The sequence below is a fragment of the Capra hircus genome, chromosome 15 (assembly GCF_001704415.2).
Source record: "Capra hircus breed San Clemente chromosome 15, ASM170441v1, whole genome shotgun sequence".
Taxonomy (NCBI): Eukaryota; Metazoa; Chordata; class Mammalia; order Artiodactyla; family Bovidae; genus Capra; species Capra hircus.
In genome coordinates this window covers 57,494,885-57,507,421 of record NC_030822.1, presented here as the reverse complement: position 1 = coordinate 57,507,421, position 12,537 = coordinate 57,494,885, and the positions used below count along the sequence as shown (strand labels likewise).

Below are 12,537 nucleotides of genomic sequence, written 5' to 3'. Positions count from 1 at the left end.
GAGGCCAATCTTGTCCTTTTCCCCTCAATCATGTTTCATGACCAGCACCAAGCTCTATCCACTTCACTGCCTGAGTTCCTTTCAGACCAGTACATTTTTTCCCAATATTTTGCAAAACACAGGCTGTTTTCTTGGTCTGTGCTACCATCCTCGTCTTTCTAATTGACCTCCCACCTCTCCTTCTGTCCCAAATTGATTGCCTCAAAATGTAAATCTGATCACATCCCTCCCCTCCTTAGCATCCCTTAACGTCTCCCCATGGCTTTTAGGATAAAAAGCAAAATTGTTAGCATGGTCCGTGAAGCCTTGTCTAGTCTGGCGCATGCCTTGTGATTCCCAGACGAGCAGCTCCCGTATCACCTGGGAGCTCACTGGCCTCCCTTTCTGCTCTGCTCTGCTTTGTTTGCTGAGGTTCAGCCGTACCTGGTGTTCTCATCTCTGTGTCTCCTCCCACCCCAGGGCCTTTACACCTGCTATTTCCTCACTGGAGTATCCTCCTCCATCCCTACTCTCTTTTGCCCCTTTCCTTCCTATTTATTTATCCTCTGTTTCTCTGCTCACCTGACTCCTTCCGGGAAGAGCTCTCCCTGATGCTTCAGACGAGTCAAGCTCCCAGCCTTCTTCTCTTACTGCCTTGTGTCCCGGCTCCCTAGCACTTATCACAGACACTGTTTCAGTTTTGTGGAAGATCATTGGATGACTTTTTCCTCCTAGGCTATAATCTCCCCGAGGAAAGGATTTGTTTCTCATTCATTCCACCCTGGGTCCCCTCTGCCTAGAGCTCTTCCTGACACACAATAGAAGGTCAAAACATATTGATAAATGAAGTGACCATGTGTATTTTGCTTTCTGGAGGCTTCCTCCTGCTGTGTCATGCAGCTATGGCCTGTACTGAAGGGTCCTTGCTCTTACAAGTCACACATTGACATCTAAGCTGATTTAGCTTTTTGTTTCCTTTATACGCCTTGATGACTTCCCCTTAGGGGGGCCTGCTGGAATCTGGGGATGGGGCTTGGAGAGGTAAATGGAATCTGTCCAGGGCATTCTGATTCACCTCTTGCCTTGCAGAGTCGGGGCAGGAGGAACCTGCTCTAAATCTCAGGATAACTACCTGGGGTCTGGAAAGACATTCTTGCGAAGTGTTCTTCCCAGGAGTCCCTGATTTATCCTTTCTTCCCTGCTTCCTCCCCAATTCCTTCAGGCTTTTATACTTACAGAGGAAATTGGTGCTTTTTTTCTCTTTGCATATTGATGCCTTTGAAAGACTAGATCTTTAGAACCAGAGAAATGGTCACATGGCTGTTAGCTTTCTGTAGAACTGCCTCACGTTTTCCCGGTGTATGTTTATCCCCCACCCCTTGAGCTAACTGTGAGGCTGAGTGGTAATTGCCTGCGTCTTCAGGCGAGTCCATTTAACTGCAGGTGGATCGCGGGCCCTGAGAAGCCCTGAGGTGTAATCTTCACGTGACTGCCTTGGCAACTGAGTTCAGCAGTGTTTGCAGTACATCCGAGGGCAAGCAGGTATCCGTGACAGTGGGTGTTCCTAACAAATTCCCCTCTCAAATTGGCACCTTCTCTGTGAGCTTTTCAGACTTCACAGTGTGTCTCACAGTTTGGGAACAATTTCCATCATCATCTGACTGGCAAGTACTAGTTCTGTGGCAACTTGCGTTTTTAAAATAGCTTCATACACAACAGGGCCCAGAGGTCCAACCTGCCTCTGACGTAATCACTTAAATACAAATTACCAAGTCATTTCTAATAGACAGCATCATCTTTAGACCCATTCAAAAGAACTCTGTGTTGTCATTTCTTTTTGTATACACTTAAGTTATCCGTAGGTGCAGGTAGGTTATTTGAATTTTTTTCTATTCTAGATTAATCTACCTCTTCAAAGCCATGTTTCACACAGACTTCCATACTTTTGGAATTTTTTTTTTAATTCTTAAAATGCTCTGTCAAATCATCCACATTTTACCAGGTGGGGTGGCAGCTTTGTAACTGGTTTCCTTGGTTTTAGAATGATAAACCTTCCTGGTTTGCCCAGGACTGAGACAGGTTCCCAGGACGTGGGATTTTCAGTTAAAAAAACAAACAAACAAACAAAAAACACAGATAAGTTTAGACCAATTGGGGCAAATTGGTCACGCTACTATCATTTTGACCCATTGGTAGACCCAGTCACAGGTGATGATCATTCCTTGTGTATCTCAGCTTGTTGGTTGGTAGGAATTCCCTGAAAGTAATATCTTGCTAAGCTTCTCTCTTTCTAAAAGTATTTATGTATTTACTTATTTGGTTGTCCTGGGTCTTAGTGGTGGCACGTCGGATCTTTTGTTGTGGCTCACGAGCTCTTCCTCAAGGCTCATGGGCTTCTCTCTAGTTGAGGCACGTGGGCTCAGTAGTTACAGCACGTGGGCTTAGTCGCTCCATTCCATGTGGGATCTTAGTTCCCAGACCACGGGTCGAGCCAGCATCCCTTGCATTGAAAGGCAGATTCTTAACCATTGGACAACCAGGAAAGCCCTCTCCACTCTCTCTTTTAATAGAACAGCTTTATTGAGGTAAAATTCACAGAAGATATAATTCGCCTTTGCAAAGTGTGCAATTCAATAGTTCTTAGTATGTTTGCAGAACTGCATGATCCTCAGCAAAATTTTGGAACATTTCATAGCTCCCCAAAGAAACCCTATACACATCAGCAATCACTCCCTTTTTCCCCTAGTCCTCTCAGTGCCTAGCGAACCCTGGCCTGCTTTCAGGCTCTACAGATTCGCCTTTTCTAGATGTTTCATATAAAAAGACCTGTACAGCAGGTGGCCTTTTGTTTCTGACCTCGTCACTGAGCATCATGTTTTCAAGGCTCTTCCATGTTATAGCCTGTCAGTTGTTCATCCCTTTTTATTCCTGGATAATATTCCATCATAAGTGTATATATATATGGCTTCTCTGGTGGCCCTAGTGGTGAAGAATCCACCTACCAATGCAGGTGCGGTGGCTGCGATGGCGCGCAGGTGCGGCCGAGAGGAGCTACCACATGTCTGAGGTCAGGGGTGGCAGCTGCACGTTGCTGGAACAGCCGTGAAGAGATACCCCACATCCGAGGTAAGAGACCCAAGTAAGACGGCAGGCACTGAGACAGGACATCAGACAGCAGACAGATGGAAACCACAGTCACAGACAACCAGCCAATCTAATCACACGGACCACAGCCTTGTCTAACTAAATGAAACTAAGCCATGCCATGTGGGGCCAAGACAGATGGGTCATGGTGGAGAGTTTGACAGAATGTGGTCCACTAGAGAAGGGAATGGCAAACCACTTCAGTATTCTTGCCTTGAGAACCCCAGGAACAGTGAAAAGGCAAAAAGATAGGACATTGAAAGATAAACTCCTCAGTTTAGTAGATGCCCAATATGCTACTGGAGATCAGTGGAGAAATAACTCCAGGAAGAATGAAGGGATGGAGCCAAAGCTAAAACAATACCCAGTTGTGGATGGGACTGGTGATAGAAGCAAGATCCGATGCTGTAAAGAGCAATATTGCATAGGAACCTGGAATGTCAGGTCCATGAATCAAGGCAAATTGGAAGTGGTCAAACAAGAGATGGCAAGAGTGAACATTAACATTCTAGAAATCAGCTAACTAAGATGGACTGGAATGGGTGAACTTAACTCAGATGACCATTATATCTACTACTGTGGGCAGGAATCCCTTAGAAGAAATGGAGTAGCCATCATGGTCAACAAAAGTGTCCAAAATGCAGTACTTGGATACAATCTCAAAAACAACAGAATGATCTCTGTTCATTTCCAAGGCAAACCATTCAATATCACAGTAATCCAAGTCTATGTCCTGACCAGTAAAGCTGAAGAAGCTGAAGTTGAACAGTTCTATGAAGACCTACAAGACCTTCTAGAACTAACACCCCAAAAAGATGTCCTTTTCATTTTAGGGGACTGGAATGCAAAAGTAGGAAGTCAAGAAACACCTGGAGTAATAGGCAAATTTGTCCTTGGAGTACAGAATGAAACAGGGCAAAGGCTAATGGAGTTCTGCCAAGAGAACGCACTGGTCATAGCAAACACCCTCTTCCAACAACACAAGAGAAGACTCTACACATGGACATCACCAGATGGTCGACACCAAAATCAGACTGATTATATTCTTTGCATCCAAAGATGAAGAAGCTCAATACAATCAGCAAAAACAAGACCATGAGCTGACTGTGGCTCAGATCATGAACTCCTTATTGCCAAATTCAGACTGAAATAGAAGAAAGTGGAGAAAACCACTAGAACATTCAGGTATGACCTAAATCAAATCCCTTATGACTATACAGTGGAAGTGAGAAACAGATTTAAGGGACTCAATCTGATAGATAGAGTGCCTGATGAACTATGGACAGAGGTTTGTGACATTGTAGAGTAGACAGGAATCAAGACCATCCCCAAGAAAAAGAAATGCAAAAAAGCAAAATGGCTGTCTGAGGAGGCCTTACAAATAGCTGTGAAAAGAAGAGAAGTGAAAATCAAAGGAGAAAAGGAAAGATATACCCATTTGAATGCAGAGTTCCAAAGAATAGCAAGGAGAGATAAGAAAGCCTTCCTCAATGATCAAAGCAAAGAAATAGAGGAAAATAGTAGAATGGGAAAGACTAGAGATCTCTTCAAGAAAATTAGAGATACCAAGGGAACATTTCATGGAAAGATGGGCTCAATAAAGGATAGAAATGGTATGGACCTAACAGAAGCAGAAGAAATTAAGAAGAGTTGGCAAGAATACACAGAACTGTACAAAAAAGATCTTCATGACCCAGATAATCATGATGGTGTGATCACTCACCTAGAGTCAGACATCCTGGAATGTGAAGTCAAGTGAGCCTTAGAAAGCATCACTACGAACAAAGCTAGTGGAGGTGATGAAATTCCAGTTGAGCTGTTTCAAATCCTGAAAGATGATGCTGTGAAAGTGCTGCACTCAATATGACAGCAAATTTGGAAAACTCAGCAGTGGCCACAGGACTGGAAAAGGTCAGCTTTCATTCCAATCCCAAAGAAAGGCAATGCCAAAGAATGCTCAAACTACTGCACAATTGCACTCATCTCACATGCTAGTAAAGTAACGCTCAAAATTCTCCAAGCCAGGCTTTAGCAATACGTGAACCATGAACTTCCTGATGTTCAAGCTGGTTTTAGAAAAGGCAGAGGAACAAGAGATCAAATTACCAACATCCACTGGATCATCGAAAAAGCAAGAGAGTTACAGAAAAACTTCTAGTTCTGCTTTATTGACTATGTCAAAGCCTTTGACTGTGTGGATCACAATAAACTGTGGAAAATTCTGAAAGAGATGGGAGTACCAGACCACCTGACCTGCCTCTTGAGAAATCTGTATGCAGGTCAGAAAGCAACAGTTAGAACTGGACATGGAACAACAGACTGGTTCCAAATAGGAAAAGGAGTACATCAAGGCTGTATATTGTCACCCTGCTTATTTAACTTCTATGCAGAGTACATCATGAGAAATGCTGGGCTGGAAGAAACACAAGCTGGAATCAAGATTGCAGGGAGAAATGTCAGTAACCTCAGATATGCAGATGACACCACCCTTATGGCAGAAAGTGAAGAAGAACTAAAGAGCCTCTTGATGAAAGTGAAAGAGGAGAGTGAAAAAGTTGGCTTAAAGCTCAACATTCAGAAAATGAAGATCATGGCATCTGATCCCATCACTTCATGGGAAATAGATGGGGAAACAGTGGAAACAGTGTCAGACTTCATTTTGGGGGGCTCCAAAATCACTGCAGATGGTGATTGCAGCCATGAAATTAAAAGACGCTTACTCCTTGGAAGGAAAGTTATGACCAACCTAGATAGCATATTGAAAAGCAGAGACATTACTTTGCCAACTAAGGTCTGTCTAGTCAAGGCTATGGTTTTTCCAGTGGTCGTGTACGGATTTGAGAGTTGGACTCTAAAGAAAGCTGAGTGCCAAAGAATTGATGATTTTGAACTGTGGTGCTGGAGAAGACTCTTGAGAGTCCCTTGGACTGCAAGAAGATCCAACCAGTCCATTCTAAAGGAGATCAGTCCTGGGTGTTCATTGGAAGGACTGATGTTGAAGCTGAAACTCCAGTACTTTGGCCACCTGATGCGAAGAGCTGACTCATTTGAAAAGACCCTGATGCTGGGAAAGATTGAGGGCAGGAGAAGAAGGGGACAATAGAGGATAAGATGGTTGGGTGGCATCAGCGACTCAATGGACATGGGTTTGGGTGGACTCTGGGAGTTGGTGATGGACAGGGAAGCCTGATGTGCTGCAGTTCATGGGGTCACAAACAGCTGGACACAACTGAGCATCTGAAATGAACTGAACTGAACTGAACTGAACCAATGCAGGAGACATAAGAAGTGCAGGTTTGATCCCTGGGTCAGGAAGATCCCCTGGAGGACAAAATGGCAAGCATTGTTGGACATCTCATGGACTGAGAAGCCCGGCAGGCTACAGTTGTTGGGTCCCTGGCAGGCTACTCTCTATGGGGTTGCAAAGAGTCGAACATAGCTGAGCACACTGAATAATACTGCATTGTGTAGACAGACCACATTTTATTTGTCTGTTCATAAGTTGATGGACATTTGGGTTGTTTCCATCTTTTGACTATTATGAATAATGCTGCTGAATAATATTCATGGACAAGATTTTGTGTGGACTCATGTTTCATTTTTCTTGGGAATAATTCTATGAGTAGAATTCCTGCGTCATGTTAAATCTTTATGTTGAGACAATTATTTTGGAAATTCCACTGTTTTCCAGAGTAAAAAACAGTCGCATATAAAAGGAACCATTTTACCATCTCAACAGCTGTGTACATAGGCTTCAGTTTCTCCATAACCTTGCCAACACTTAGTTATTATGATTTTTCTTATTATAGCTATCCTAGTGGGTGTTAAGTGATAGCTAATGGTTTGATATTTGTTTCTCTGATGTCAACAATATTGAGCATCTTTTCATATGCTTGTTATTAATCTTCTTAAATGGAAAATTTAAGAAAATTTAATCTTCTTAAATTGAAAATTATAACACAGTTAAAGGATGCTTGTAAATAACTGATTATACATGCTGGGATTAGGATCTTAACTAAATACTTAAATACGATGTCCATAACTAATTGCTATTGTCTGAAATCATTCTCACTGGAGGTAAATTTCCAAGTTTTATTTAAACAATCAACTTTTCCTCATGCAAAATGATCCCATTGTAAATCTGTCTCTCACTTACTCTTATCTTGGGCCATCCTCTATTCTCTCCATCAAGTCTTGTTGCCCTAGTGGCTGGCTTCTTCTGGAGCCAGTGATGGTGTGATCTCTGCATGTAAGCCTGGATTTGCTCCCAGTGCTTTCTTGATTAACTTCCTCAAAGGGTTCGATACCCAGTCATCACTCCTACTGTTTGGGCTCGGTGGCCTTCTGGGCACGTGACATCCTCAGTGTTTCTTTTCTTTCTCTTGCCTCTAATTTTCTGCTACTTCTTTCTCCTTTGTTGGTTTCCTTTCTTGAGCTTCCCTTTTGCACTTCGTGTTATTTAATATTGTTCATTGGTTAGCTTGTTCCTTCATTCCTCCACTAATAAATTCCAAAGGGATCTGAGGCACCAGTTCTACCTCCTGCCCTTGACTCTCTCATTTCACTAATGAATTTTCTCTCTGCTGCTAAGTCACTTCAGTTGTATCTGACTCTGTGTGACCCCACAGATGGCAGCCCACCAGGTTCCCCCATCCCTGGGATTCTCCAGGCAAGAACACTGGAGTGGGTTGCCATTTCCTTCTCCAAAGCAGGAAAGTGAAAAGTGAAAGTGAAGTCACTCAGTTGTGTCCAACCCTCAGCGACTCCATGGACTGCAGCCTTCCAGGCTCCTCCGTCCATGGGATTTTCCAGGCAAGAGTACTGGAGTGGAGTGCCGACTTGGCAGAAGAGGAAGGATTCCTCACAAGGCTGAGAAAACTATCTTTGTCAGGAAACATACTCCCTATCTGCAGTATTTTTTGGAGACTGAAAATGGAAACCAGGCATTCTCATCTCTTTAAAAGGGCCCCTGCCACAGTTGTGTGGTATGATCAATAGTTTCTACAAACGGTTATGGATGACTCCCACATGGATCAGCAGTTACTACAAAGATACTGTTTTAGCATTTAAATCCAATATTTCCTGGAATGCAAAAGTAGGAAGTCAGGAGATACCTGGAGTAACAGGCAAGGTTGGCCTTGCAGTACAAAATGAAGCAGGGCAAAAGCTAACAGAGGTTTCCCAAGAGAACACACTGGTCATAGCAAACACCCTCTTCCAACAACACAAGAGAAGACACTACACATGGATGTCACCACCAGATTGTCAATACCGAAATCAGATTGATTATATTCTTTGCAGCCAAAGATGGAGAAGCTCTATACAGTCAGCAAAAACAAGACAGGCAGCTGACTGTGGCTCAAACCATGAATTCATTATTGCAAAATTCAGACTTAAATTGAAGAAAGTAGGGAAAAACATTAGGCCATTCAGGTATGACCTAGATCAAATCCTTTACGATTATATAGTGGAAGTGACAAATAGATTCAAGGGATTAGATCTGATTGACAGAGTGCCTGAAGAACTATGGATGGAAGTTCATAACATTGTACAGGAGGTGGTGATCAAGACCATCCCCAAGGAAAAAAAGTGCAAAAAGGCAAAATGGCTCTCTGAGAAGGGCCTACAAATAGCTGAGAAAAGAAGAAAAGTAAAAGACATGGGCAAAAAGGAAAGATATACCTATCTGAATGCAAAGTTCCAAAGAGGAGCAAGGAGAGATAAGAAAGCCTTCCTAAGTAAACAATGCAAAGAAATAGAGGAAAAGAATAGAATGGGAAAGACTAGAGCCCTCTTCAAGAAAATTAGAGATACCAAGGGAACATTTCATGCAAAGATGGGCTCAATAAAGGATAGAAATGGTATGGTCCAACAGAATCAAAAGAAATTAAGAAGAGGTGGCAAGAATACACAGAGGAAAGGTACAAAAAAGATCTTCATGACACAGATAACCACAATGGTGTGATCACTCACCCAGAGCCAGACATCTGGGAGTGCAAAGTCAAGCGGGCCTTAGGAAGCATCACTATGAACAAAGCTAGTGGAGGTGATAGAATTCCAGTTGAGCTATTTCAAATCCTAAAAGATGATGCTGTGAAAGTGCTGCACTCAATATGCCAGCAAATTTGGAAAACTCAGCAGTGGCCACAGGACTGGAAGTCATGCTCAAAATTCTCCAAGTTACGCTTCAACAGTACATGAACTGAGGACTTCCAGGTGTAAAAGCTGGATTTAGAAAAGGTAGGGGAACCAGAGATCAAATTGCCAACATCCACTGGATCATACAAAGAGCAAGAGAATTCCAGAAAAACATCTGCTTAATTGACTACGCTAAAGCCTTTTACTGTGTGGATCACAACAAATTGTAGAAAATTCTTAAAGAGACGGGAATACCAGACCACCTTGCCTGCCTCCTGTGAAACCTGTATGCAGGTCAAAAAGCAACATTTAAAACCAGACATGGACAATGGGCTGGTTACAAATTTGGAAAGGAGTACGTCAAGGCTGTTTATTTGTCATCCTGCTTGTTTAACTTACATGCAGAGTACATCATGCGAAATGCCGGGCTGGATGAAACACAAGCTGAAATCATGATTGCAAGGAGAAATGTCAATAACCTCAGATATGCAGATGACACCACCCTTATGGCAGAAAGTGAAGAAGAACTAAAGAACCTCTTGATGAAGGTGAAAGAGGAGTGAAAAAGTTGGCTTAAAACTCAACATTCAAAAAACTAAGATCATGGCATCCAGTCCCATCACTCGATGGTAAATAGATGGGGAAACAATGGAAACAGTGACAGACTTTATTTTCTTGGGCTCCAAAATTACTGCAGGTGTTGACTGCAGCCGTGAAATTAAAAGACGCTTGTCCTTGGAAGAAAAGCTATGAGAAATCTGGGCAAGGTATTAAAAACCAGAGACATTGCTTGTCAACAAAGGTCCATATAGTTAAAGCTATGGTTTTTCCTGTAGTCATGTATGGATGTGAGAGTTGGATCATAAAGAAGGCTGAGTGCCAAAGAATTGATGCTTTTGAACTGTGGCGTCGGAGAAGACTCTTTGAGAGTCCCTTGGACTGCAAGGAGATCAAACCAGTCAATCCTGAAGGAATCAGTCTTGAAAATTTACCGGAAGAACTGATGCTGAAGCTGAAGCTCCTATACTTTGGCCACCTGATGCAAAGAGCTGACTCATTAGAAAATACCCTGATGCTGGGAAAGATTGAAGGCGAAGAGAAGGGGATGACAGAGGACGAGACAGTTGGTTGTCATCACCGGCTCAATGGATGTGAGTTTGAGTAAGCTCTGAGAGATGGTGAAGGACAGGGAAGCCTGATGTGCAACAGTCCATGGGGGTTCAGAGAGTCCAACATGACTGAGTGACTGAAAAACAACAACAATCTGATATTTGCAGGTCAAACAGCCACTACCTTACAGTTTGGCAGAGGGGACAAACGCAATGACGACAATGATGATGATAATAATAAAATGATCCAGGCATTATTCTAAGCAGTGGAAGAAGAATTTCCAATTCATGGGGACAGTTCATTTATTGTAGAAGCAAGCAGCCAAGTATTTTGATTATTATTTCTATATGCTTATTCACTTCCTAAAAAGATTTAACCCACCACAAGGTAATATGGTCACATTCAGACACCAAAATGTCTTCTTTCTCTGTTTTTACAACAGGGGTGCTCCTAAGGATATAACATTTGGGATAGCATCACCATTTTCGTACCTGACCTGAGAGATCTGGGTTCCCCATGAGTGGGGTAGTCACCCACGTATGTTGGTTTGTATGTTTCAGAGTCAAGGGGCCAGAGAAGGAGGAGAAGTTGAAGCCGGCAGTCGAGCAGGCCCTGAAGTGTGACGTGACTCAGAGCTGGCTGCTGAGGGCCATCCCCCTGCCCCCGGCCGACTGCCTGCTCAGCCCGCTGTGCCGAGATGCCACCTATGTGCACCTCCCTGCCTGCCGCACAGCTCTTAAGAACCGCAGCAGCCCGCTGAAGCTGGGGGCCTTCCTGGTGCTCGCGGATGCCCTGAAGAGCAGCTACTCTGTGATCGGAGATCAGAGGTCTCCAGCCTCTGTCTGGGCCCGGAGGCAATGGAGGCTGCTGTCAGGGAGGCCGGCTACACCACCCAACAGTTTGAGATGATCTCCCAGAGTTACTGTTCCGCCATGGCTGACAATGAAGGGCTTTTCTTCTTGGTAGGGTAGAAGCTGAGCACATCCGTATGATACCTTGGGATCGCCATTAAAGCAATTCCTCTGATGTGCCCAGTTGACTTCAGCCTTTGCCACAGTCAGTGTGCTGCATAGAGGCTAATGGCTAAGGCCCAGTGGTTCACCTCAGACAGGACTGGAGAGGTCAGTCTCCCTGGCAACCGTTGGTTGACCACCCGCTCTGTGCTCCCCACGTGTGTTAGTGTTATGATGACCCAGTCTGACCAATGGCATGCCCAGTCTTCATCGCCTGTGGTTACAAAAGAAGACCTCATTTTCCTTGATCTTCCCAGTTATGATGGCTTAAGTCCACACCTGCTTACAGAGAAATATCTGCGGTTATTCACTCTTCATTCCCTGATGCCTTCGTCTTTCCTGGGAATAGACTTCTGTCCTTCAGTTCTTGCCTTCTCTGGAGACCGTGTCCTCCTCTAGGGTCCACTGGAGCCACCACCACCCAGGGTCAGAGAACAGCTGCAACTTTCACCTCTTGGTCCCAAGAATGGGGTAGGCCCTTCATTAATTCCCTTAACACACCTAAGCCAACACTGTAACTTCTACTGGAAGAGAAGCTTAGGAATTGGAGAGAGAAATAACAGGCCCTATCATAGAGCCACTATTAGAAACTAGTGCCTTACAGCCCCGTGCTTAGAGGGTCCTGAGAGGTAGCCTGTTGGCATAGCTTTTTGCCAAGCATCTACTTGGAGTCAGCATATCTCCCTGTGGCATGCTCATCCTCTCTAGGTCCTACGGCCATCACCCCAAGGCTTTAAAACAGAAGCTGACATACTATAGCCCGGGAGCCAATTCCAGCCTGCTGCCCATTTTGTAAAATTTACTGTAACACAGCCACGGCCATCATTTACGTACTGTCTATGGTTGTTTGCCTGCTGGGATATACCTGCTGCAGATATACCCTGCAAAGCCTAAAATATCTATTATTTGGATCTTTGTAGAAAAAGTTTGCCTTCTCCTACCCAAGGGAGAGAGAGAAGGAGTTTCTTCGTCCCCCAGTCTGGAGTCCTTTTCTCTCATCTTCTTTTCTCATCCCAAGATTTCCCTCTTCCTGGGATTACTGACAGAGGACATTTCTGCTTCCCACAAAGGAGAGTTCTTCCCCCCATGCCCCCATGTGCACTGACAATCACATCAGGGCACAAGAGTCCAACACCAGTACATTTTTATTTGT

General features: G+C 43.9%; 1 pseudogene; it reads left to right on the top strand.

The window, feature by feature from the left end:
* LOC102178748 lies at window positions 10,888–11,363 on the top strand (annotated as a pseudogene).